This window comes from Equus asinus, chromosome 8 (genome assembly GCF_041296235.1).
Source record: "Equus asinus isolate D_3611 breed Donkey chromosome 8, EquAss-T2T_v2, whole genome shotgun sequence".
Classification (NCBI taxonomy): domain Eukaryota; kingdom Metazoa; phylum Chordata; class Mammalia; order Perissodactyla; family Equidae; genus Equus; species Equus asinus.
Genome location: NC_091797.1, coordinates 67,189,583 through 67,217,200, shown reverse-complemented (window position 1 = coordinate 67,217,200; position 27,618 = coordinate 67,189,583). Strand labels below are relative to the sequence as shown.

The window sequence follows — 27,618 nt, the reverse complement described above, 5'->3', positions numbered from 1 at the left end:
AATCCGCAGACTTTCTTGGATAGACCCTAACCTTATGAGAAAACAGGGCCCCAGAGAGTAGCTTAAATGCTCCTTCATGACCTACCCAGGTGGAAACCAAGATCCAAGCCCCGCCCGCCACACCCCCTGCCCCCCTTCAGAATTCTCTCCACTATAACACAATTATCTGGATAATTCAGACCAAAACATACTTTGGCCTGAACTTAGTTGAAATATTCAGATCATTGTCTCAATTCACTTTTATTAAATGGTGGGTAGATTTCCCAGATTTGTAAATGGTTTCTTTCCTTCCTAAGAACTAATCCCTCCCATCCCCATAACTGTCCTTTTCTAGAGGAGGCCATGTCCGCCCTCACCTGGGAGACCCTTTCAGGTGACTGCATCAGGCAGTGTTCATGCTGCCACAGTGGAATTGGGCGCTGCTTCCTCTCACTTCCACAGAGCGCTGAACACATACCCCTGCCCAGGACAGTAAGCAGAATTCTGTGCTGAAAAAGAAGGGTCTGCAGAGGACTGAGTGTGACTCAGTCTGGTGACATGCACTGACAAGTAGGTGCGCCCCAGATGGTACCTCTCCCACTTTCCCAAACAACAGAAACGGCCTCCTTCCCACGTTAGAAAGAAGCTAGAACTTCTTACAATAATTCGCCTTCCATTTTTAGCTTTTAAAAAAATGCCAACTCAGCGCACTCACATCACTGACAACTTTCTTAGGTGTTAAGGGACTTTGTTGGCATCAAATGTACAAAGATATTGCTTCTCTGTTTTACTTTTTTAATTCTTTAGTTTATAGTAGCTACGCTTTGCCTGGGTTCCAGAACTTAGACCCCAAACAGTCCTTCAGTAAATATTTCCTGCTTCTATCCCCACAGTATTCCTCTCCAGTAACAGACTTGACAGTTCTCTAATGAAACCATTAAACTTTTGCTATGTGTTAACAACATAATTTGTTAATTCTTAATGTTGTCAACTGGTATCTTCTTCAAATAAGTATCTTCTAAGGAGATCAACATCAAAAGCACAAAAATGAAACTCTCCCCGGATTCAAAGTCCTCTTTCAAACTGGCAAAGATTCCACGGAGATGGAGCGCTGCCTGTTGTGCGGCATCTCGACCCTGCATCTGCTCGGCACTGGTAGGCTGGATGGGGGATTAGAAGCAAATGTTCCTGTCCTTTGCCACCTTATACACAGACTGGAAGAGAACTGGAAGTTTCTGGTGAACTACAGCCAAACAGAAGCATTAACATAATACCACGTTTCCCTTACCACCCCTGGACCTTCTCTTCAGGAAAAGTTTAACTTAAAAGACTTGCCATAACGGAGCTTTTTATCACATCTGTTTGGAGCCCAAAATGATATAAATATTCAACATCTTTGACGTGTATTTGTTGTTTCTGATCACCAATTTCTAACCATTAAGGGAAAAGGTGGAAAAGTTTCCCAACCTTTGGTTGGCTGCACTGACTGCAGTCTGGTAATGCTCAAAATCACAGAAGTGGTCCTTTCGAGAAAGAACTTGGAATGAAAGCTCCAAGAAGACCTGAGTCTAAATTCTGGCTCTGTCTCTCCCAGCTGGGCCACCTTAGGGAAGTGCCATCCGTCTCAGCTTCAGTAGCACAGGCCTGGAGCTAGAACACCTCTCACACGCCTCTCCTCACATGCGAAAACCTGCACAGAATGTCACAGATGCCACGCAAGTGGATGCGCTTTCTTTCCCCTAGACTCAATCAACTGGGGATCAAGTGTGTATTTCATGGATAAGTTTCATTATAGCATTATTAACATAATTACAATACTCAGAGACACAACAAAACATATTGGAGACCATCAGGGTACAGTGATACACACAACTTGTTATTCTAAAGGATCACAGCATGTACATCCAATCACATTTTCCCCCAGTGTGTTTTCAACAACTGAAATTTTGCACAAAATCTCAGCTTTTGGAATTAGGTGTAGAACACCAGCATGCTTATTTCACAGACAGGAAACCAAGGCTGAGGGAGATTGGGCTGTTTTCCAGAAGTTTCATCCTAAGCAAGGCATCGAGGGCTGCTTTCCTGGCTCCAGTGATGGCTCCCAGGCCAGTGCTCTGACCCTGGGATGAGAGGAGCAGATCAGTCCTTCATTTGTTGGTTTAAAAACAAAGTCTGAAGATGCCAAGCGTGATTCTCAGGGTAGCAGAGTTGATATAACCTAAAAATGCAACTAGCACCAAGGGACTCAAGGCATGGAAACAATCATGCATGTGTGTGTACAAATATAACATGAAAATACTAACATTAAATACAAAAATAAAATAAATGTGGGAACACTAAAGGAGGGCAAATCTAGAAACTAGAGAAAAGCCCTGAAAATACCAACCCAAATAGTAATAAATATTATTATTTAATACAGTGTATTCCAGATCCACTCTCAGGCCCAGGAAAAGCATGAATGATCAGGGTTACATGACCCCTGCAGATAGACCCACCCTCATTTGGGGGAGCTGGTATTTTTCTGGAGGAGTCAAACTTTGACCTGCCATCCCAGCGTCTGCCCCTTCCCCTGGTCCCAGCACCTGACCGCTCTGGTGGAGCCGCCTCTCTCTGCAGGGTACCACTCTGCGGGTTACCCTCTCCCACCTGAGGCAGGCCAGGCCTTCTCTTCCCCAAGACTCCCACTCTGGAGCAGTGGGACTCAGGGCCAAACACCAGCTGAGCTGATTTGTCCCTGGTGCCCAATGAAGAAGTCCATTAGCTCCTCCTGTGGGACCCCTGGAGCTGCCCCAGCTCTTCTCCTTTCCGGGAAAATCCTTCCAATCAAATCCTACTTTGCCGACATGAGTCACGTCCCTGTGTTGGTAATCTCCTCACCAGCCTGCGAGGTCGGCCCAGGCCTGGTGCAGGGCAGCCAAGAAGGCGTTCATGCTCGCACCCCTTTCCCTTGTGAGCAAGTCTCCTCTTAGAGACCTTCCTCTATGACATACACAGGGCCCAGTAGGAGGATATGGGAGACGGGGAAGCTGGGTGAAGTCTGAATGGGGGGGTCAGGCAGTCAGTGCAGCTCTCCTTCTCTGAGGGACAAACAAGCAGCAGAGGGATGGTCACTCAGTGAGACCGAAGCACAAGTCACCAAGCTCAGCCACACAGGGACCCTCCAAAACATCGGGCTGAGTGAAGGGAGCCAGTCCCAGAAGATTACATCTGTCTGATTCCATGTATATTACCCTGAAAAAGGCAAAAGGGACAGAAATCAGATCAGGTTGTCAGGGGCTGGGATGGGGGACTCGAGGGGTAATGAAAACCATCTACCTCTTGATTGACAAGGTGGTTTCATGACTGTATACGTTGGTCCAAACTCAGTCTTGTACCCCTTAAAAATGTGTGTTGCTGAATGTAGATTATACTTCAATAGCCCTAACTTAACAAACTCATAGAGAATAAGTGCTAAGACTTACTGTATGTTCCAGCCCAGGGATATTTCCCAATAACAGTTTAAGGGAAATAAAGCTTTATTTATGGACTTTTGGGTAGCTGGAACAAGTTAGGGGAGTATTTCTGGAGGAAAGGTGACCTTCCTAGCACCTCTTAAATCACACACAGCACTCACTGCCCCTTCCCACCCCGGGTGAGGCAGCCCATGGCACTGGAGCCCACTCCACCCCACCAGGGGAACTGTCTCAAGGAGCACCACCGAAAGGGGACACGATGCCAGGACTTCCCCCCCCAGGTGTTCTTCCCACATTCAGACACATTGTTTTCTTCATCTGGCCGGCCGGCTGAGAAAGCACCGAGGGACTAAGGAGCCAACAGCCCAAGTGGAAGAGAAAACAGCATTTCTGCAGTCCCACCTGCTTCCTGAAGGCCGGATTAGACCACAAAGCAGCTCGTCAGGGATGTCACCAACTCTGTGACCTGGGTCGACGCCCAGCACCCCTGCAAGGAAAGGGCGCCCAAGAGAGGAGCCAAAGATGAAACTACCAGGACCGCGTGACACAACCCAAACCTATCAAACACACTCGCCCACCAACACCGGCCCCAAAACAAGAGAGATTGCACAAACACAATTCATTCGCTCTGCTCCCTGACCCCTATCTGTACCCCAGTTCCATAATCACAAGTGTCAGGATGCTGGGGCAATGTTGAGCAAGCTGCACACTTCTGACCCCTTCGGGCAGTTACACAAGTCAGCAATCTGAAACAAGATAATTATTGGTTCTCATATTTATTAGCTGAACTCTTTTGAGTAATAGCCTCTGGGGACATTTATGAACGCAGTAAAGGACTTCATCATTGCTAAGTACAAAGTGAGGTGGCTCCTTCTGGATTTGAGCTGAAGCAAAACCTCAAGCCCATGCAGTGCCTCTGCCCAGATTCAAGCCAGGTGAGAGCGGAGACCGACGCCCTCAGTCTGGGGCAGCTCCAGCTGCTGCTTCCCAAATGCTTGTGGAACTCACTCGAGGGTCCGAAGTCAGTAAAGGATGTCAGCCAGTTTGGATGCAGTAAAGATAAATCGAGCAGATTTTCCAATATGTAGCCCCAGAATGACTTGCGACTGAAAAGAGATGTTTGGTGGCCCAAGTCACCTCTTTGAGCCGTGACCATGAGCAGAGTAAACTGCTTGAGCTAACAGATTTGGCTTCAGAAACAAAGCTTGCCCAATAAGGCTTTCTTAATGAGTCACAGGAAATTAGAACTAGCATATCTTTTAGTCACAGTTGACTCAACAGACTCACGGTCCAGCCCACGTCTGAGGCCAATGGCTGGTTGCTTGCACAGCATGATTCCTGAAGGGAACTGGGACACTCCGCCGGGTAAGATCCTCTCCCCAGTCTCTGATGGCCCCACACCCTCCCCTGCTCGCTCTGCTGTCTGAACAGCACCATTGGATTCATTCCGTTAAGTTATACAATAAAAATGGGGCATGGGCTCTACTAAGAGGTAAAAGGAGGAAAAGGGGAGCAGGAGACAGGCAGTCACTCTTCCCTCACAAGCAACTTCCTTGAGCTCTCGCTAATTGCACCTTCAGGGCCAAGTGGAGGGCCCTGAGGCCGTGGGGTACTCACGGTCTAGGGAGAACACACATCTGTCCATAGACAAACACAGCACACATGATGGTCTTCAGAAAAGCTCCCCGTGCCAGGCTTAAACTTGTGTCTGCTATATTTCACTAGCAGAGGTGTTAGGTAGGAATGAAACACTCCTGGTAACTGCAGTGAGTTCAATTCTTACAGTGAATACGGTGTTAACTTCTGCTGCCCACAGGCCACAGTCAGTTTCCCTCTTGGTGCTCACTTTTCCTTTGTCCCAGGATGTGAAATAACTCCATATTGTGCGCTTGAATAAATTTGCTTTTAAATTTCTTCAACAGATCATTTTGCTCCCACCTACAGCTTTTTACCAAAGTCAGAAAACAAACACAGGACTTAACAAAATACACAATCTACATTTAGAAGTCAGGCTCTGGAGAAATGGGAGTGATACAGGACAGGGCGGGTAGAGCTCCAGTGGCCTGGGAGGGAGCCACGCCCCTGCCTGTCCCTCCAGCTGGGCTCTTGGGTCAGAGTGGCTCGGAAGCCCTGACTCCTCAATTCCTCCCGCACTTCCCCTCTTGGCTGTTCTGGAGAATGAAAACGTGCTGTTAGCGCTGAGCACTCCTCCAGCCAAGCGCAGGCCTTAGCTCTGAGTTGGAAGCAATCTAAAGGATAGAGGGGATCGCCACAATCAAACGTATCGGCTCATGCTCTCTGCTCCCTGCCGGGCCCGGGAAAAGTCCAGTTTAGACAGACTGCTTCCCAAAACGTTCTGCTAGTGATGTCTGTTCTGTCACACCCACGCAAACTTGTGGATTCCTTCTGCCAAGTTCATGTTGCACTCCTGGAAGGAGACTCAGACGATCTCAACTCTGGGCTTAGAGGGAAACGCCTGGCAGCTAGTGTCAGAATGATGATAATGAGCTCATGTCCCTCCTTGCATGCAGGGAAACTCTTTTAGATGCTACAGGGTCTTCCTTGGAGAAATGGGCATGCCCCTGAGCCGCAGGCTGGGCAGTCAGCAGTGCACCATCACCTCCAGGAGCATGGTGGGCAGCAGGGCCCAGACCACGAAACTGGGCAGCAGGGCCAGCAAAGCCATGGAAGAGAGTCTCTAAAATACAGAGCAAGAGTCAGGGAGCAGGACTAGCACTGGGAGAGGGCTGAGGCAGCCCAGCGCTTTGGCCAGGACTCCCCACCTTTGCACACCAAGCACTGGGGACTGCCCATTCAGCCCCTCTTAGTTGGGGCGTTCCCGAAAGCACTCTCCGAAAAGAACTGGACTACAAGTTTAGTTGGGAGGTGCAAGAAATACCAGGAGGAAGACAGGAAGTTGAGCCTGTGAATTGAGGACAGCACATAAAGGCTGAGTTACCACGTCAACTACTGCTCTGAGTGACTGTAGCTGAAGGCTGTGTGGAAGCTCCGGGGACCACAGAAAAGGCCTACCTTGAGAAGACCCGCACTAATGGCCAGAGGAACACCCTTGTTCCCTGCCCTGGGTGGAGAGGTTCTGGGGTTAGTGGGAGCCGGGGGATGTTGATTCCTTGACACTCTGGGCCGCCTTTCATTAGGCAGAGTGGCTTTCCATGCCTTCAAAGAAAGCCTTCATGCAGATACCAGCAATTGAAAACATCTTATAGATCTAATCCAGGCCAGCTCAGCCAGGCCCTGGGAAAGTAAAAAACATTCTCCAGGCTCACACTAGGCTCTTTCAGTCAAGATGATTGAAATCCTCCATCAGCATCCTCCAGCAGGGACAGTGTTTGGGGATATGGTCTCTGATTTGTAGTGTTTGCCAATTTCTGTGGTGTAAATACTCCTAGTGTGGCTGATTTCAAGCCATCGACAGTCTAACACTGGATGCAGCGTTCCTGACTAGTCGACAATTGGTGGTTGTGTCCTAAGCAGTAGAAGCCTACTCTAGCACACCACTGCGCTTGGCAGGGGACTCCCCAAGGCTTGGGGCTCAGGTGTTGAGCCACTGGCCTTAGCCTCATCATTTGCTGTCACCTGGGGGAAGGGTCTCTTGTTCACAGTGACCCCTACAATGGGATCCTCAACCCAGTATCAGCTGTTGCGTCTAGAGCTGATTTTTAAAGTTCAAGTGTTGATTTCAGGGTTAAGAAGCAATGTAGCATAGTAATTAAGAGCATAGACTCTGAAGCCAGACTGCCCCGGTTTGAATCCCAGCTCTACCATGTTTTATCTGTTGTAACCTTGGGCAGGTTACTTAACCTCTCTGTGCTTGCTTCCTTACTCATAAAATGGGCATAATAATGATAATAATAGTGATTACCTCACAAAGTTCTTGTAAAGGTTAAGTGCGTTATTATATGCGCAGTGCTTAGAACAGTGCCTGGCACATAGTAAGCACGACTTAGAGTTAGCTGTTATTATCTAGGAATGGGAATGAGCAGTTGCTAAGCCAGAACCCTAAGAGTATAACGAAGCGGTCTGGCTCCTGAAGATGCTGCATTTCCATCAGCTGGAGTCATATCGAGAATTAATTCTGGGAGAGAGAGACACACATACTCTGCTTGATGAGAGAATCTTTTTAAGCCACAATCAATGAGGCAGTCCTTTTAATCCACGGTCTCAGGAGAACAAACCTACCTTGTTTTAGGATTTGCACAGCACCAGGCTCAGGTAACAGCTATTTTTAATAATGGATTACTTACCTTTCTTTCATATCTGTGGCGTTTTGGTCTGTCATATGCTTTCAATAAAATAGGGAGGTTCCCGTTGAATTATATGCATAGGAAATCCAAGGGTAAAATGAAGTTCTCCGACCGATTTTGATCAATTCCAAACCTTTGTAAGCACCTTCATATGTGCCAGGCACCCAGGACTGACAACAAAACAAAAGCAAAACACAGCCCCTGCCCTCCAGGTCTCCTTGTGCATAGGCGAGGACCATGCCCATGGGAGCGCTGGACCAGAGGCAAGTCTTGGGACCAAGTGGCTGTAGACGAGGAGCATCATTCCTGGGCCCCAGGGGCTTGGAGAAGGCTTCCTGAGAGCTGTGCTATTTCCACTGAAACTTAAACCATGAATAAGGCTCAGGTAAAGGGCCAGGGAGTGAAAGAGAAGCTTTCCAGGTGGAGGGAACAACATGTTCAACAGCCTGGAGCCAAGAGAGAGAACAGCACACTCAGGGGAGAGGAAATCGTCTTCATCTGTGAACTGCAGAACCTGTGGTGTGTGGAAAAGGAGACCAGGAAGAGAGGTTAATAAAGCCAGATCATGAAGGCCCTTGGTGGTCATTCTGAGGATAATGGGGAGAAACTGGAGTCTAAAAAGCAAAAGACTGATGTCCCCTATAAAGATCACCCTGGTTGCTCTGTGAAGAACAGAATGGGGGAACACCACCAGAGGAAACCTAGAGGCTACTGCAGCTATCTAGGTGAGACAAGGCAACGAGATCAATGCGCCCACAGTGGAGATGGAGAATGAGCAGGTTCCAGTCAGCGTTGAGGTGGGTCACTGGGACCTGGAGACTGACTGGATGTGGAGAGGCAGGAGAGGGACACTGGGCAGGTGGAGGCCATCCTTGCAGCAAGGGCATCAAGAGCCGACCCTGTTATGCGTGGGGGTGGGGGGTGGGTTGTTCAGTCCTTAATACAGTACACAAATAAAGGGGTGCCATTCATATCACAGGCATAAGAATTTTGTATATCAATTACAATTTTTACCCAAAAGTGTTTTGAGGAAAGTATATTTTTCTCATTTGCCCAAACATACCGTGCGAGCTTGCCATGGCCCCAAGTGCAGTTTGGACTTAGACTTTGAAGATACTGAGCTTGAGGTGCCTATAGGACATCTAAGTTAAGCCATCACAAGCTGTTAAATAAGCATGTTTGAAGTTTAGGAAAGACCTGGGCTGGAGAAGCAGGTGGGGAAACACCAACATATAGATAGTTTTTACAAGCATGGAGATAGATGACATCATCCAGGTGGGTGAGCTGAGCAGAGATTCTTAATTTGGGGTGTTACAGACTTCTTTGAGAATCAGTTGAAAGATACACAAAAATACCACATTAAGTCTATATCAAAATTTTTATATATATATGGCAACTTCAATAACACAGTTGCTGAAGCTAACAGTCAAGTGTCCCTGAGCCAAGGGAGAAGACAGAAGCCAAGGATGTAATACTGAGAGTCAAGACATGAGCAAAGGACACTGGGAAGGAGGAAACTGGGAGAGTGCAGAACTGGGAAAACAAGGAAAAATCGTGTTTTACTAAGAGAAGAGGCGTCCAATAAGGCCAAATACAGCAGGGAAGGCAAGGAGAGTGAGGTCTGACTATCCAGCAGGACCAACAGTAACCTTGGGGAGCATCTGGAGCTGGGAGCCAGGTGGGGATGGGTTTGGGCGGGAGCAGTGTTGTGAAAAATCCTCTCAGGAACAGTGGCTGTGAAGGGAGGAAACGGATTAGGGAAAAGCTGGAAAAAGAAGGAGTCTAGAGAAGTTTACTCTTCCTTTTTAGGAAAAAACACATGAACATTCTTAAGTGTTACTGGGAAGGAGTCAGGAGAGAGGAGAGGCTACAGATGCTTGAAAAGCAGGAGTGAGGGCGAGGCTAGGGGGCAGTCACACTGGAGACACTAGGGCCCCCAACAGGGGCTCATCACAGACACCTGGCTCATGGGTGGAGGTCTGAGCCGCTGCAAGGACCCTTCCACCCCATCCCCCGTCCTTGTACAAGCCCTCACTTCAGCCTGAAGCTAAAGGCGGCCAGGCTGAGAGAGGCTCCCTGCAGCAAGTAGATGGCGGAACTGATGAAGGGGTGGCAGGAAGAGAGAGTATGACTGATTTTGATTCCTTAAACTGAGGTGGAATTAAACTTCCACTGGAAATTGTTCTGTCTCTCGTTGTGCCTACACCTGTCTTTGGGATGGGACAGTATGAAATCATTGGAAGAGCCGAGTTGGGGGTCAGATAGTCCTGGGTCAGGTCTCAACTCTGTGCTCAATAGTTGTGTGCCCTCCCACTACATACTGAGTCACCCTGAGCCTCTGTCTCTTCATCTGTAGAGTGGTATAATGGAACTGCTCTTGCAGTCCTCACTGGGGGCATGAGGGTTAAATTAGAACACACACACACACACACACGGGTTTGTTAAGTACAGTACAGGTACAAGGTATGGCACAAATGGTAATCAGTGTTAATAGTCCACCTCAGCCTTTATGATGAAATCAGATTCTCATCAATCAACTTATAATTATTATACAAATTACACAATTTACACAATATGAGGTAGACACTTGGGGGGAAAAGAGTTCTTTAGTACCTTTTAAAGAAATTACCTGGAATTTGATCTACAGGATTATATTACTTATGTTGCAAATCGAAGTCGTATAGGTCTTTGCCAACATACATATCATATCACTCATGCCAAGAAATATAAACTTCCAGTGTTACTAATTGTGCAATTAACTTATTTCGTCTTTAAAGGAAAAATACCCCCACACATTTAGGAACTAGGAGAGAACACCAAAAATCGAGTAAATACAGTGGATAAGATCACTTGACCTTCCCATAAGAATTGTCATCTGGTAAATCAAGAAAATTCACTGCAAAAGTTTATTAATGTGAGAGTAACAAAAAAGTTGTGTATTCCTTCTTTCCTACTTGAGCAGAGCTAGTGAACAAAAGATAAACAGAATTCATCCACTCAATTGTTTTTTCAGCCCGGTGATTCTCTGTTGTCATCGTTCACACTGTTCAAGCAGAAATAGGCTCTGTGAGCTCCATGGTTTATGCACCTAAGTGATTAATCTCATCTTAAATTTGTGTTTCTCTGTTCCCACCAGAATCCCTCAATTTTCTGTTCTTCTCTTCACTCTTTCGAAGTAGAGCCAAGTATTCTCCTCACTGGAAAAGGGCCGTGTCTTCGATCCAAGAAAAAAAGAGAATGAGGCAGGTTGCTGCCTGGATCTTACAAAAAGCCTGTCTGAATCCAAGGGAGCAGAAAGCTGCCACTTAACAGCCTGTCAGTATAGCTAAAAGGCTAATTTGCAAAACCACATAGAGCCAATAGAATCTCCTCAAACTGAATCCCTACCTCACCCCATCCACCGAAATAATTGTCCAGAATTGCAAAGATTTACATGTACAAAGCAAGCCCGTAAGAGTGCTAGCAGCAGGCATGGGAGAGTCTGAAGTCTTCACGGGCAGGGCCCCTCTTAGCACGGTGCAAACCCTAAATGCTGTCCAAGAGAAGGCAGGTAACTTTGACTCCATAAATATTGTGAACTTCTGTTTGCTTAAAAATAGATAAACAAAGAGTGTATTTGTGATATATCTGACAAATAAAGGCCAATGATAAATAAAGACTTTTATAAATCAATTTTTTTAATTACTAAAACCCCAAAGAAATGGACAGTGGTCAAGATGAGACAGTTTCCAAAAACAGAAATGCAAATAGTCCATAAACATGTGAAAAATATTCAATCTCTCACAATTAAAATGTGAATTAAGACAATAATGACTTGCCATTTGTTGCCCATTGGCAAACATTTAAAAGTTTGATAGAACACGAAGTTGGTGAGGCTTGGAGGAAACAGGCTGGTCATACAGTGTTAATGGGGTTGTAAATTGGTACAACCTCTTTGGAGGGCAATTTGGCAATATCCATTACAGTGTAAAAAGCACATACCTTTTGACCCAGCAATTCCACTGCTGGGAATTTATCCTAAGGGTATGCTCTCTCAACTGTGCAAAAAGAGCACATGTACTAGGATGTGTGCTGCAGCATCGTTTGTAATGCCCCTGGACTGGAAAAAACTTTTAATACTAATTTAAGGAACTGATTAAATTCATTAGCCTACAACCGCCCATTGGACTCCTCAGCAGTTATGAAGTGAATGGGTGGGTCTCTGTGCTTACGGAAAGATGTCTGTTATGAGAGGGAAGCAAGCTGCAGAAGAATGCATCGATTGCAGCCCCACGCACGTGGAAGATCTTTCAGTATATATCCGTACGGATGAATGCTTGTGCGTGCAGAGGAAAGGTTCAGAAAGATCTTAAGAAATGCGGAAATTGCAGAGTTACCTCTGGGTAACCGATAGGACTAGAGAGATGGAGGGTGTGGAGAAAGTATTTTACCTTTCACCTTCTCCACTTTTATTCCGTTTGGAAGAAATGTTTTTTACCATTAATGTGCATTACTTTACAATATAACAAGCATAGTTTACTAAAAGGAAAAGAAAACAAAATGGAAAAAGGAAGGGGGGGAGGGGCAAGGAAGGGAGAGAAGACAGACTTTCTTCTTTTGAGTAGAAGGGTCCTTCGGCTGTTTCCATGGGGACAGATACCAGCACATTTTAACACTTTAGCAATTTTACAAGGTTTACAAACACTACCTTGTGAGTTCTTTTATAAACGAAAACAAGGAGGTGCCACACTGCTGGATCGGCCACACTTCTCCTTGGTCTTTGCAAACCACCTTGAGATAAAATCCTGACTGCAATGTAAGCCAAGGGTGACTGCAGGAAGCCAGACGGCCTTTCCTCCCATAATACACAAATTCGGATTTTGCCTGGTGTTTTTGTCTCTGTGCCTAGATCCCACAGTGATAGGCGCCACAAAAGTACACATCCGGACAGAGAGCACGCCCTGATTTTGCAGAGAGGAGACAGACATGTGGAGGTCAAGAGGCTTTCTTTCTGGGGCCCCGAAGCCCATCAGGCTGCCAAGGGAGAGCTCCGCGGCGTCCGGGGCAGGTGCGAGCGCCAGCCTCTGTCACTAGAGCATGTGAGGGTCTATCAGAGAAAACAGCTTTATTTCTTCCCCTTAAGATTCTGGCAGCTGACCAGAAGCTACATTAAATTTTTTCCACTTACTTTTAAACATTAAAGTCATATTTAAGGTCTATTTTAAAAGATAATAGGTTATTGCAGAGGATGGTTTCTTAAAGAACTGGTTTTTAAAAATTGAGGGACTTTAAGAGGGCTTTTTTTTTTCAACTTTGCTATGGAAAAGGAGGCAAGTTTAGACCTCCCACTGGGCCAACATCTGCAGAAGAACAAAACCCTCCCAGGAAAGCGAAGGGGCCTGTCCCCTCTGCCCTGCTCCAGCCCTGCCTTCCTCCTTCTTGGCCCCACACTGAACTCTGCAACCACTGCTGAAGCTTACAAAATATTCTACTCCTCCTCCACGGTTTAAATATTAACGAGCATGTAAAGCGACTGGGGGTAGAAGCCTGGAGCCTGTGATGGGAAGCAAGCCCCGGCTGGACTCGGTAATTACCTCTTACGCAACTGCAGGCTGCAGTGGAGGGAGCCTTCTGCAGATTACACACTTGCAGCAGCTCTGGATGAGGACCCAGCTCGGCTGGGTTGCATAAGCCTTCCCATAGCATAATAATTAGTCATTAAGAAGCAGAACAAAGGGCCATTCTGACCACGGTGGCGCTCTAACGTAGTGTGTCTCTGCTTTCCGGAAGGGAGACGTCTTGCACGTTCTCCCCTGTGAGAGTGTAAGTGGGGTCAGGAAGAAAAGTTGAGATGTGGAGAGAAGGAGGTGGGTCAACAAGTTTGTTGCAGAGCACAGACTCCTGGGGATTTTCTGATTCTGCTGCTGCGTTTCTTGTTGCTGTCATCGCTGTGTCTAATCTCCCACTGAATCAAGACGTTCCATTCCGACCGCTCGGCCCTGGCTCACCAAATGGGACTGGCCCTCCATTGGGCTTCTGGGCTTCCTCAGTTTCTAGTTCTATCCCAGGCCTCTCCTTGTTAGCAAAATCGCTGTCCTCATGTGTCACACATTTTATTTTTCATCAGAATAAATATTTGTGAAATCAGGGTCTTAAAGTATTGTGGCCCTGTTTACTTCTAACTAAATGAAGCCATAAAATCTGAATTTCAGGCATAGAGAACTAGCTTCAGAAATAATCTAGTCTAGTCCACTGACTTTACAAATGAAGACACTGAGGCCAGAAAAGCCAAGAGGCAAGCTTTCTTACAAATGTTCTGGGGCCTGAATGAAGGCTCTTGGCTTTACCTCAATCCTCGGAGGGCACAGCGAACCTCACAGGCTTCCTCCATCTCCTGTATGAATTCGGTGTCTACCTGAAACCTCCACCCAACCTGCTCGTGCACTTGGAAGGCCCAGCCTCGTGTGTGGGCTGGAGGATAATTATGGCAACACTGCAGCCTGCAGGTAAGTTTGAAGATAGCAGCACACCTGGAGAGAGCTACCTGACAGCACAGAGGGCCCAGGTCTCTGACAGCCTCTACTCCTACAAAAGAAAGATGTGCCCAAAGGGCCTGGGTGGAGAGATGGCAGTGAAGAGACACACCTGGGGTTTAGACTGAAATGACCGAGCCAAAGGTGTGGTTTGTTATTCAGAATTACATTTGCCAAAGTTTATTGAGGAAAAAAGTTTAATTCCCACAATATTGCTGAGAGAATTGAGTCTTTTCAGCTGTGCCTTAGAGATGAGGTCCATAGGATGGAAAATGGCCCATGAGTCACCCTGTCTCCTTCCTCTGCCCACAGAAGCCACCACTACCCAATCACGGTGCTTGGTAATCGCTCAGAGCTACTCCAAGTTGACAAGGGAAAACGCCTTTCATGTTGAACTCGTTTCCCTCCGGTAAGAGTTTGACGAGGCTAGATCTGGGAAATGCCCGGATGCTGAAGGTCCAGGGGTTTTGGGTTTTTTTTGGGGGGGGGGGTGAGGAAGATTGGCCCTGAACTAACATCTGTGCCAATCTTCCTCTGCTTTATGTGTGACACCACCACAGCATGGTCTGATGAGCAGTGCTAGGTCCATACCAGAGATCCGAACCCGCAAACCCCAGGCTGCTGAAGCAGAATGCGTGAACTTAACCACCATGCCACTGGGCTGGCCCCAATGTCCAGGTTTTGATATGTCTCACAATGTCTCTAAAAGCAGTATAGAGAAATGCAGACTGGAGACTGAAGTTACAGAGTGTCAATGGATTAGTCAGCTGTACCCAAAGGTGCCAGTTAATAGATTAACATTCACCCAGGTCGCAGGTGGGGGCTCTAGTGACAGATCAAAGAATTCTCTTTCATCCTATTTTCCAATGAATTGGACGGAAACATCTTCAGGTCTCTGCTCCAACGTCACCTTTTCTGTGAGGTGTTCTCTGGCCACCCTATCTAAACTTGCAAACATCCTCCCCTCACTTGCTCTCTCCCTCGCCTGCTTCATTTTTCTACCGGTCATCACCACACCATGTGCGTAACTTGTTTGTCTTTGCTCACCTTCTGTCTTCCCTACCTGAAGGAGGGCTCCAGGAGGACAGAGGTTTCTCTCTGTGTTGTTCACACTGCATCCTCAGAGCTTAGAACAGTGCTTGGCATATTGCAGGGTTTGACTCTCTCAATAGAGAGTCACCAGATGAATGAATGAATGAACAGAAGTAGCACTGTTATCAAATGTGAGGATAACATAAACACAGGAGAACATTAGAAAATATTAGAAAAATATTAGAAAATAATATAGAGAAATATTAGATGTCTCTAATATTAGAAAATATTAGATGACAAAGTCAACAACCAAAATTATCTTGACAGGTGAGAATGACAGTCTAGAGCTAGCAAGATGGAATCTCACAGGCTGTGTAAATCAGCCGGCACTTGGATTTCCGAAAAACAATTGCACAAGAACGAGATGAGAAAGATAGCGTGGCTAAATGACAGCACGTGCAAAGTGACAGGGGCTCGGAGGGCTGCCAGCTCAATCTGAGTCAAAAATAAAACCAGTCTGTCAAAACAGTATGATCCATGGCATCATTACTAGTTAAAATAATCATACTTTTCAGTATACAAGTGTGCCAATATGCATTCCTCCCTTTGAACTCACATCTTTTCACACAGACATGGAGTACACGTGTGGACAAGGTTCTTCCTTGCAGCCTGGCTTGTCAGAGAAAGATGAGAAACTGCCGAGTGGCACTGGTTAAACAAGGAAGGAAAGCTGTGCCATGGAACGCAAACCAGCTTTGACATCAGAAAGACGACATTCTTAATGCACTGATTTGGAGCAGGCAGGTAAGAGGGGGAAGAGAGAGAGATTTAAGAAAACAGAAAATAAATGCCAATTTGTGTTTAGATAGAATTCAGAGCCTTACTACTCAGGGCGACCTGTGACCATTAGCACAAGCATCTTCTGGAGCTTGTCAGACATGCGGAGTAGCAGGCCGGATCCCAGACCTACTGAAACAGAATCTGCATTTGAATAAAGCTCCTGGGTGATTTCTAAGCACATTAACTTTGAGAAGTGCTGTTTTAAAGAACAGCTTGAGCCCAGGCTGCCTCACCTTATCCACACCCCAGGAGGAAGTGGCCACCCTTTCCCTCCAACCTCCCTTCTTGCAGACCTCAGTCTTGTTCAAGAGGCCAAGGAGCTCCCAACATTCCAACCGCCTTAGGTCCAAACCCAAAAGACTCTCCAGGGTACTCTCAGGAACACTGCATTTTGTAGGATCCTCCTCAATTAGCTCAAAATTGTCCCTGGCTGAGCTGACACCAGCATCAGCTGCTTTTGCCTGGCCAAATTCAGCTTACCGCAGGGACATCTGTGGTTGCAAGCAATTTGCTCTCGTTCAGTCACACTGCTTCAGTCAACCCCTGCTGGCTGGTGGTAATTTTCAGTTGTCGCCATCTAAGTGTTCAGCCCAACTGATGCAATCCCAGCCTCAGCTGTGCATTCTCCCTCAAAGATACACAACAGCCAAGATTAGTCTCAAAATCACCCAAGGATTCTTGCCAAATTCAAGGTTACTGAGCCACAGCATGACACCTGCTTCACCTGCCAGAATTAGGAAACTGATGAGGGTATCAAACAGTAATGACATCAGAGTGGGAACCCACTCATCATGGAGCTGTCAGCTTATGCAGCTCATCTCCTCTTCCTAGAATTGATGATGTCTTGGTTGACTTTCCCCTCCTGCAGTCACAAGGCCAGTCTTATCCCATCTGCATTCTCAGCTACACACCCAACCCAATAATGCACAGCTTATGATGCTCACCCTGTCAGTATTTTAGAGCCAGAAGGAAAGCACATATGCCAGCATTGTGCAATATGGATTTTGGGGAGGATTTTGTTCATGCCTTGCAATCACCAGCCAGAGGGCTGAGGTCCACATTGTCCAGAGGGTTGCTCTGGGTCTTAGAGGTCCCGCTAGTTTGGCAGCATCCTACAGAACTGTAGTCCAGTGATCAAAAAGTCCCTACTCTGGAAAACAGATCATTCTAAGAAAAGATGTGAAAATCTTTCTGATTCATTTCAGAAATAATCAAGATCTGTTAGACTTAACTATGAAGAGTGGTGTTCATCCCATGAAAGATAATAAAGGAGTAGTCAAACCACCAGTTCCCAAAACTTCAGAAGGTACAGGCAAAACCTTCAATCAGGAAGCATGTGAAGCTTTGAGTGATTCGCAGCTTTGGTGTAAAACCAACTGAGGGTTTTTCAAGCTCATCTTTGCCACTTACTGCATTTCTTCCATGACAAGAATCACTTTTTATTTCCTATACAAATTTTAATGTTCTGAAATTGGCATGTGTCTTACAATCAAAGTACCTATTTATTGTGTAGTGTTTTGTTTCTTTCTGAAAAGCTATAATTAAATCAATGACACTCCCCCAAAAAAGTCCCCACTACACTCTGTACCTGCTTCAGCCACACCCACCATATGCTTCCCACCACCACTTAGCCTCCTTCCTCCCTTCCATTCCTCCAAGGCTTATTCTTATGTAAAAAAAGCAAGGTGTGGTACAGTGTATCAGTCCACTGTGGTTTGCATAAAGGCGGGGAGCACAGTACATTATACACATACAGGTGTGTGCTGTCGTATACAGAGAATGGCCCTGAGAGAACACACACAGGCAGCCTGGCTGACCCCAGGAACTCAGTGACAGGGAACAGAAATGGCAAAGAGACATTTCATCATGTGCCTTTGTTCCTTTTGAATCTGGCACAATGTATAAGCAATTACTTTGTAAAGAAATTAAATTTAAATTATAAGTAAAAATACTTTTCTATCTGATTTAACACACACAATTTTATACCTCACTGAACCAATATACAGTGCCAGAACTAAAGAAGTGATACTCTTATTTTTCACTCTGCAATAGTAAGCCTTTCTCACCTGTAGAATGTTCAAATCTAAACGCAATACTTTCAAAAAATTATATCCACTCTTTATATCTTAAAGATACTTCCCTGTCTTTCCTTCTTCCTCAAAACCAGAAGCTGGCCAAGTAAGCTGTCATCTCCAGGATCAAAAGCTCCACTTGGTAGGGAGTAATCATTACTCTGCAATCTGTTAGCATGTCTTCAAGTCATTCCTGCCTGTCAGCCATGCATTTCTGTGCATTCCTCCACAGTGCCACTGCCCTTTGTTCCTGTGAGGAGACCCTATATTAGTAAACGACATGAATTCAAGAGAATGTTCTAAGTACCAAAGCAGATAATAAAAGTGCATGTTAGCAACAAATTTTGTTTCTTCACCTTGTTAAAACTGCATTACTAGGTGGGGGCTTCCGGTTTCTGGTCTGGCATGTAAAGAGCTTAGAAGTCATCACTCTCACCCTCACAACAAGAAAAAAAACTGAACAAACTAAAAATCAAGACCTCTTCTTCGATCCATCAGAGAGCTGCAGTCCCAGGGCAACCGCAGCCCCCAACGCTGGAAAGACAGACAGAGAGATGGACAGACAACTTGCCAGAGAAGACGCCCAGGAGCAAAAACAGACTCTGTGCTAGTACTAGTTTCTTTTTCCTAGTACATCATGTCAGCTTTTAATAAAAAGTTACAAATTACATTAATGTGTAATTAATACATATTACATTAATATGTAATTACAATTATATTACCTACATATATTACATGTAATATGTAATGCAATTAATACAATTACATTAATATATAATTAAAACTTACATATTAAAAGACAACAAAGTTCGAAGAGACAGAGCAAGTATCAGAACCAGACTCAGATATGTTAGAGATGTTGAAATTATCAGACTGGGAATTTAAAACAACTATGACTAATATGCTAAGGACTCATACGGAAAAAGTGGACAACATTCAAGAAAAGATGGATAAGGCAAGCAAAGAGATGGAAACTCCTAAGGAAAATTCAAAAGGAAATGCTGGAAATCAAAAACACTATAACTGAAATGAAGAGTGCTTTCAACAAGTTTATCAGTAAACCAGGCACAGTCAAGCAAAGAATCAGTGAACTTGGAGAAATGTCAATAGAAACTTTCAAAACTGAAATGCAAAGATACAAAAATACAATAAAATAAAACCTATAGAACAGAATATCCCAGAACTGTACTACAATCATGAAAGATGTGACATATACATAACGGGAATATCAGAAGGAGAAGGAAGGAAGAGAGGGAGGGAGACAGGGAAGAGGGAAGGAAGGAAGAAATAAAGGAACAGAAAAAAATATTTGAAGCATTAATGGTTGAGAAAATTCCAAATTAATGTCAGACACAAAACCAGAAAGACAGGAAGCTTAGACAACACCAAGCGGGATAAATACCCAAAACTCCACAATCAGGTATTTTAGACTCAAACTGCACAAAATCAAACACAAAGAGAAAATCTTGAAAAAAAAAAGCAAGAAGGGGAAAAAACACCTTACCTATAGAAGAGCAAGGATAAGAATTACATTGGGCTTCTTTTCAGAAATCATGAAAGCAAGAATAGCGTGCAGTGAAATATTTAAAGCATTAACAGGGAAAAAACCCCACCTAACTAGAGTGCTGTATCTAGCAAAACTGTTCTTCAAAAGTGAAAAGGAAATAAAGACTTTCTCAGACAAACAAAAGTTGAGGGAATTTGTCTCCAGTAGCCCTACATTGCAAAAAATGTTGAAAGAAGTTCTTCAAAGAAAAGGAAAATTATATAGATCAGAAATTCAGATTTATATAAAGAAAGGAAGAGTGTTAGAGAAGGGATATGTTAATGTTAAATAAAAGTTTTTCTTTTTCCTAATTGATCCAGCAGAGAGTAGTTTGTTCAAAATAATAGTAAAAGTGTATTCAGTGATTATAGTTTAAGGATAAGAGAAATTAATGTGAGCAATGATATAAGGGATGGGAGGGAGGAATTAGGAATAATCTGTTACAAGGTGCTTGCACTACCCAGGAAGTAGTATACTGGTATTTGAAGAGGATTTGGAGTAGTTGTACATGTACATTGCAAGCTCAAAGGCAACCACTAAAAAGAGCTTTTTTAAAAAATTTAAGTATGATATGCTAAGAGAGGAGAAAAACTGAATCATATAAAATGCTCAATTAAAACAAGAGATGGCTGAAAAAGAATGGAAAACAAACAAACAAAAACCCCAACAAGGTCAATGAGTGAAAAACAGTAACAACATGGTAGATATTAATCCACATATATCAATAATCATGTTAAATGGTCTAAATATACCAATTAAGAGAGACAGACTGTCAGAGAGACTAAAAATACAAGGCCCAGCTATATATTGTCTACCAGACACCCTCTTTAAATATAAAGACACAGAAAGATTAAAAGTGAAGGGGTGGGGAAAGATATATCACACTAACACTAATTTTTAAAAAGCCGGAGTAGCTATATTAATTTCAGAAAAAGGAGACTTTATGGCAAGGAAATTTATCAGGGATAAAAGGGGCATTTCAGAATGATAAGGGGTCAATTCTACAAGGACATACAACAATCCCTACTGTTTACGTCCCTGAAAACAGAGTGTCAAAATACCTGAGGCAAAAACAGATAGAACTCCAAGAAGAAACAGACAAATCCACTATCACAGTGGAGACTTCAGACCCCTTCTATCAGTAACTGATGGATCCAGCAGGCAGAAAATCAGAAGGACACAGCTGAACTGAACGGCACCAACAGCTAGAAGGGATCTAATTGACATCTATAGACTAGCTCATCCAACAACAGCAGAACACATATTCTTCTCAAGCTCACATGGAGCATTCACCAAGATAGACCATATTCTGGGCTATAAAACACACCATAACAAATCAAAAGAATAGAAACCACACAAAGTATGCTATCAGATCGTATGGAATTAAACTAGAAATCAGTAACAGAAAGACAACTGGAGGCCTAAAATCTTATTATCATTCAATAGATGCAGACAAAGCACTTGACAAAATCCAGCACTCATTCATGATAAAAAAATTCTCAGGAAAGTAGGAGTAGAGGGAAATTTTCTCAACTTGATAAAGAACATCTACAAAAAACCTACTGCTAAACTTGTACTTAATGGTGAGAAACCTTGTGTTTTCCCAATAAGATCAGAAACAAGGCAAGGATACCCTCTCTCACCATTCCTTTTGAATATTGAACCAAAAGTCCTAGCTATGTAACAAAACAAGAAAAAGAAATTAAAAGCACAATGTGTGTGCGGGGGCGCGGGGGGGGAGGAATCTGGTTTTTTTGCAGATGACATCATTGTCTATGTAGAAAATCCCAAAGAATCAAATAAAAAATTCCTGCAACTAATAATTTACAAGGTTACAGGATACAAGATTAATATACAGAGTCAATGGCTTTCCTATATCCAACAGCAAACTACTGGAATTTTAAATTAAAATAGAATACCGTTTATATTAGCACCAAAAAAAAAGAATGAAATATTTAGATATAAGTCCAACAAAAATATACAAGATTTATATGAGGAAAACTACAAAAGTCTGATAAAGAAATCAAAGAAGATCTAAAGGGAGAGAAATTCCATGTGCAGTGACAGGAAAACACAATACTGTTAAAATGTCAGTTCTTCCCAACTTAATCTATAGATTCAATGCAATCTCAATCCAGTATCACAGCAAGTTATTTTGTGGATATTAACAAATTGATTCTAAGGTTTATTTGGAGAGGCAAAAGACTCAGAATAACCAACAGAATATTGAAAGGAAAGAATAAAGTCAGAGGACTAACAGTACTCAACTTCAAGACTTACTATAAAGATACAGTAATCAAGACAGGGCAGGATTGGTGAAAGAACAGAGAAATAGATCAGCGAAACAGAACAGGGAGTCCAGAAACAGACCCACATAAATACAGTCAAGTTTGACAAAGGAGCAAAGGCAATTGAATGGAGCAAGCATAGTTTTTTCAACCAATGGTGCTGGAACAACTGGACAGTCACATGCAAAAAAATGAATCTAGACACAGACATTACACATTTCACAATACTTTTAACTCAAACGGATCATAGACCTAAATGTAAACCGCAAAATTTTAAAACTCCTAGAACATAACATAGGAGAAAATCTAGATGATCTTGGGTTTGGCAATAACTTACATACAACAACCAAAGTATGATCCATGAAAGAAAAAAACTGATGTTAGTCTTCACTGAAATTAAAAACTTCTGCTCTGTGAAAGACACTGTTAAGAGAATGTAAAACGACAAGCCACAGAATGGGAGAAAATCTTTGCCAAGCAAATATTTGAGAAAGAACTGGTATCCAAAGAACTCTTAAAACTCAACAGTAAGAAAACAAACATCCAAATTAAAAAAATGAGCAAAAGATTGAACAGATACCTCATCAAAGAAGATACACAGATGGCAAATAAGCATATGAAAATATGCTCAACATCATATGTCATTAGGGAATTCCAAACTAAAACAATGAGATACCACTACACACCTATTAGAATGGCTAAAACCCAAAACACTGACACCACCAAACGCTGGCAAGGGTGTGGAACAACAGGAATTCTCATTCACTGCTGCTGGGAATGCAAAATGGTACAGCCACTTTTGAAGACGCTCCGGCAGTTTCTTACAAAACTAAATATGCTCTTACCATATGATCCAGCAGTCATGTTCCTTGGTATTTACCCAAAGGAATTGAAAACTTCTGTCCATATAAAAACCTACCCGTGAATGCTTACAGCAGCCTTATTCATAGTTGTCAAAACTTGCCAACACCAAGATGTCCTTTAATATGAATGGATAAGTAAAAAACTGTGGTCCATCCAGACAATGGAATATTATTCAGCAATAAAAAGAAATGAGCTACCAAGCCATAAAAAGATACAGAGAAACTTTACATGCATATCATTAAATGAAAGAAGCCAATCTGAATAGGCTACTTACTGTATGATTCCACTAACTAACATTCTGGACAAGGTAAATCTATGGAAACAGTAAAATATCAGTGGTTGGCAGGAGTTTGTGAGGAAGGAGGGAGAGATAAATAGGTGATTTAATAGGGCATTTTAATGCAGTAAAATCATACTGTAATGGTAAACTATGGACTTTATTTAATAGTAATGTATCAATATTGTCTTAGCAGTTGCAACAAATGTACCACACTAATGCAAAATGTTAGTAATAGGGCAACTGTGGGAGGCAAGGAGGGGTAATTGGGAACTTTCTGTACTTTCCACTTAATTTTTGTGTAAACCTAAAATTGCTCAAAAAAATGAAGTCCCTTAAAAAAAATGAGTCCTCAAAAATTTAAAAATAGAATTACCATATGATCAAACAATTTCACTTCTGGATATATAGCCAAAATAATTGAAAGCAGGGTCTCAAAGAGTCATTTGCACACCAACGTTCATAGCAGCATTGTTCACAATAGCCCACTCGTGGAAGCAACCCAAGCATCCATTGATGCACGAATGGATAAACAAAATGTGATGCACACACAGTGGAATATGATTCAGCCTTGAAAGCAAAGAAAATTCTGACGCATGCTGCAACATGGAAGAACTTTGATCACATTATGCTGAGTGAGATGTCAATCACAAAAAGACAAACACTGTATGAGTCTGCTTACATGAGGTCCCTAAAGTAGTCAGATTCATAGAGACAGGAAATAGAATGACGGCTGCTCAGGGCTGGGGTGCAGTAGGGGGAATAGGGAGCTGATGTTTAATCCGTACAGAGCTTCAATTTTGCAAGATGAAAAAATTCTGGAGATTGAGTGCACACCAGAGTGAATATACTTAACACTACTAACCTGTACACTTAAAAATGATTAAGATGGTAAATTTTATGTATATTTTTCCACAATTAAAAATTTTAAAAATAATAAGAGGATAACTAAATATTTGGCATACATTTGCTTATGCACAGATTATTCGTGGAAGAAAACACAAAAATTGACAATGTAGTTACTTCAGGGCAGAGGTACTAGGGCACTGAGCCAGGGAGATTTTTCACGTATTTTGAACTCAGCATTTTTTTTTTTACCATATACATTTCTCAACTTTTCAGTTTAAGAGAAGAGTCAGCCTTTTTCTCACACATCCCTTTCAAACAGAAGCAGGCAGTTCAGAACTAGATAGGTTTTTCTTCATAGACATTTGTCAGTTTTTAGACAGAGACCCTACATTTACGTGTCTATCAATGATATTGTTTCTGTTGTTGTTTTTAATAATGGTCGATTTTTGCAAATTCATCTCCACCCTGTACCCCAGACTTGTGTCCAATAATAATAATGCCTGATAATTACTGAGGGCTTCCCAAGTGGTAAGTTCTTACACATATCATCTCCTTTAAGAGTCTAATAACCCCGGGTCTAAGGGCTGACATTACCTCCATTTTACACGTAAGGAGAGTGCATGTCAGTTGGAAGGTTAGATAACTTCTCCCAAGCGTTGCTGCACTAGGAACTGATTTTGCACCAGCTTTGTTCTATGAGGCAAAGCCTGTGCACTAAACCATGACACCATGCCACCTGTGACGGCGTTTCAGGGCAGGCCTGGAGTTCAGCCTGTTGCTGTGGAACCACAGGGACAGCTAGACGGCATGCCAGCTTCTTTCTTGTTTGCTGCAGCATCCCCAGCAAACTGGACAGCACCTGGCACAGACTACTCGAATGAGTTCATGAATTAACCGGCCTCACCTGGACCAAGAGCTATGCACCTGAGAGAGTAAGTAAGTGGGTAAGCTCCAGAGGAACTGGGTACAGAAATCCGTCTGCATCTCTGAATAACTAAGATGTGACTGCCAGAAAGCACAGGCAGAGGTCTGCTTTTCAAGCCCCGCTCCTTGTACTAACTAGCAGCATATTCTACGTCTAGTGAGACTTGTATGATCCAGCTGTGTATTTGTAATATAGTCTCTTAACTACTTGCCACTGATGAGTGAGTAATTACTAATCACCAACCCCCACATGAAGCCAAGACGCTCCTTAAAGGAGTTGCTAAAGATTTCAGCAAATGCTGTCAGCTTAGGATGTTTGAAAAAGTCATGGAAGTGGCAGCATGGACTCCTCTCTGCCCCAAAGAAAGGTCCAAGGTGGAAAGCTCATGCGGAATAGGAAGGCTGCTGTCAACACCCCCAGGCGGCCGGTGAGTAACACGGTGCATCACCTGGTGTTCTGAAAGAGATGAGCAGGCATACTGTCTTACACACATTTCCTTCTACACACTTCCCTCCCTACCATCGCTCCACTCAGCTAACCCTCCAATGTCTTTAGTGAGTTTCTAAATAAAATTCTCAAAGCAGGAAGTTAAACAGGACAAACGCATCATGGGAACTTGGAACTGGCCATTTGTTAACGTCACAAACTTACATTCAATTTTTTAAAAATTATTAACGATGGAATGTTCTGCAGGATTATCCTCTTTTGTCTTAGGTCTTTTCTCTGATGGAGCCCTATTGGAATTTGGTGATTTTTCTGAACAAAATTCTTATTACTGTTCATGCATTTCTGCTTCAATTTTTCTAAGGCTGCAGGCTTTCTCATGCTGTCCATTGGCTTATGAAATACCAATGCTACCCTCCCATCTTTGTTTTTCCCCACTTCTCTTTTCTTCATACATGTGTGTGTGTATATATGCATATACTTGTATATACGTGTGTGTATATATGCATATACTTGTATATACGTGTGTGTGTATATATGCATATACTTGTATATACGTGTGTGTATATATGCATATACTTGTATATACGTGTGTGTATATATGCATATACTTGTATATACGTGTGTGTGTGTATATATGCATATACTTGTATATACGTGTGTGTGTATATATGCATATACTTGTATATACGTGTGTGTGTATATATGCATATACTTGTATATACGTGTGTGTGTGTATATATGCATATACTTGTATATACGTGTGTGTGTATATATGCATATACTTGTATATACGTGTGTGTGTATATATGCATATACTTGTATATACGTGTGTGTGTATATATGCATATACTTGTATATACGTGTGTGTGTATATATGCATATACTTGTATATACGTGTGTGTGTATATATGCATATACTTGTATATACGTGTGTGTGTATATATGCATATACTTGTATATACGTGTGTGTGTATATATGCATATACTTGTATATACGTGTGTGTATATATGCATATACTTGTATATACGTGTGTGTATATATGCATATACTTGTATATACGTGTGTGTGTATATATGCATATACTTGTATATACGTGTGTGTGTATATATGCATATACTTGTATATACGTGTGTGTGTATATATGCATATACTTGTATATACGTGTGTGTGTATATATGCATATACTTGTATATACGTGTGTGTGTATATATGCATATACTTGTATATACGTGTGTGTGTATATATGCATATACTTGTATATACGTGTGTGTGTATATATGCATATACTTGTATATACGTGTGTGTGTGTATATGCATATACTTGTATATACGTGTGTGTATATATATGCATATACTTGTATATACATGTGTGTGTATATATGCATATACTTGTATATACGTGTGTGTGTATATATGCATATACTTGTATATACGTGTGTGTGTGTATATGCATATACTTGTATATACGTGTGTGTATATATATGCATATACTTGTATATACATGTGTGTGTATATATGCATATACTTGTATATACGTGTGTGTGTATATATGCATATACTTGTATATACGTGTGTGTATATATGCATATACTTGTATATACGTGTGTGTGTATATATGCATATACTTGTATATACGTGTGTGTGTATATATGCATATACTTGTATATACGTGTGTGTGTGTATATGCATATACTTGTATATACGTGTGTGTATATATATGCATATACTTGTATATACATGTGTGTGTATATATGCATATACTTGTATATACGTGTGTGTGTGTATATATGCATATACTTGTATATACGTGTGTGTATATATGCATATACTTGTATATACGTGTGTGTGTATATATGCATATACTTGTATATACGTGTGTGTGTATATATGCATATACTTGTATATACGTGTGTGTGTGTATATGCATATACTTGTATATACGTGTGTGTGTATATATGCATATACTTGTATATATGTGTGTGTATATATGCATATACTTGTATATACGTGTGTGTGTGTATATGCATATACTTGTATATACGTGTGTGTGTATATATGCATATACTTGTATATATGTGTGTATATATATGCATATACTTGTATATACGTGTGTGTGTGTATATATGCATATACTTGTATATACGTGTGTGTATACGCATGTGTGTATGTATATATGTACACATGTACGTACATGTACGTGTCTATGTATGTGTGGGTACTTATATCACAAATTCAGAATAACTAAGCCATCATTTATCTGTTATTACAC

The 27,618-nt window shown here is 42.6% G+C and overlaps 1 long non-coding RNA gene across 1 annotated transcript in view; it reads right to left on the bottom strand.

Annotated features, from left to right (window-relative positions):
• Positions 1-805: 805 nt before the first annotated feature.
• The window catches only part of LOC139045900 (uncharacterized), a 67,587-nt gene continuing 40,774 nt past the window's right edge, over positions 806-27,618 (bottom strand). Inside the window, exons 2-3 of the long non-coding RNA XR_011505269.1 lie at positions 3,834-8,210; positions 806-3,210 (exon numbers count right to left, since the gene is read on the bottom strand). This is a non-coding gene — a long non-coding RNA (uncharacterized lncRNA). The remainder of the gene's footprint in view (positions 3,211-3,833; positions 8,211-27,618) is intronic.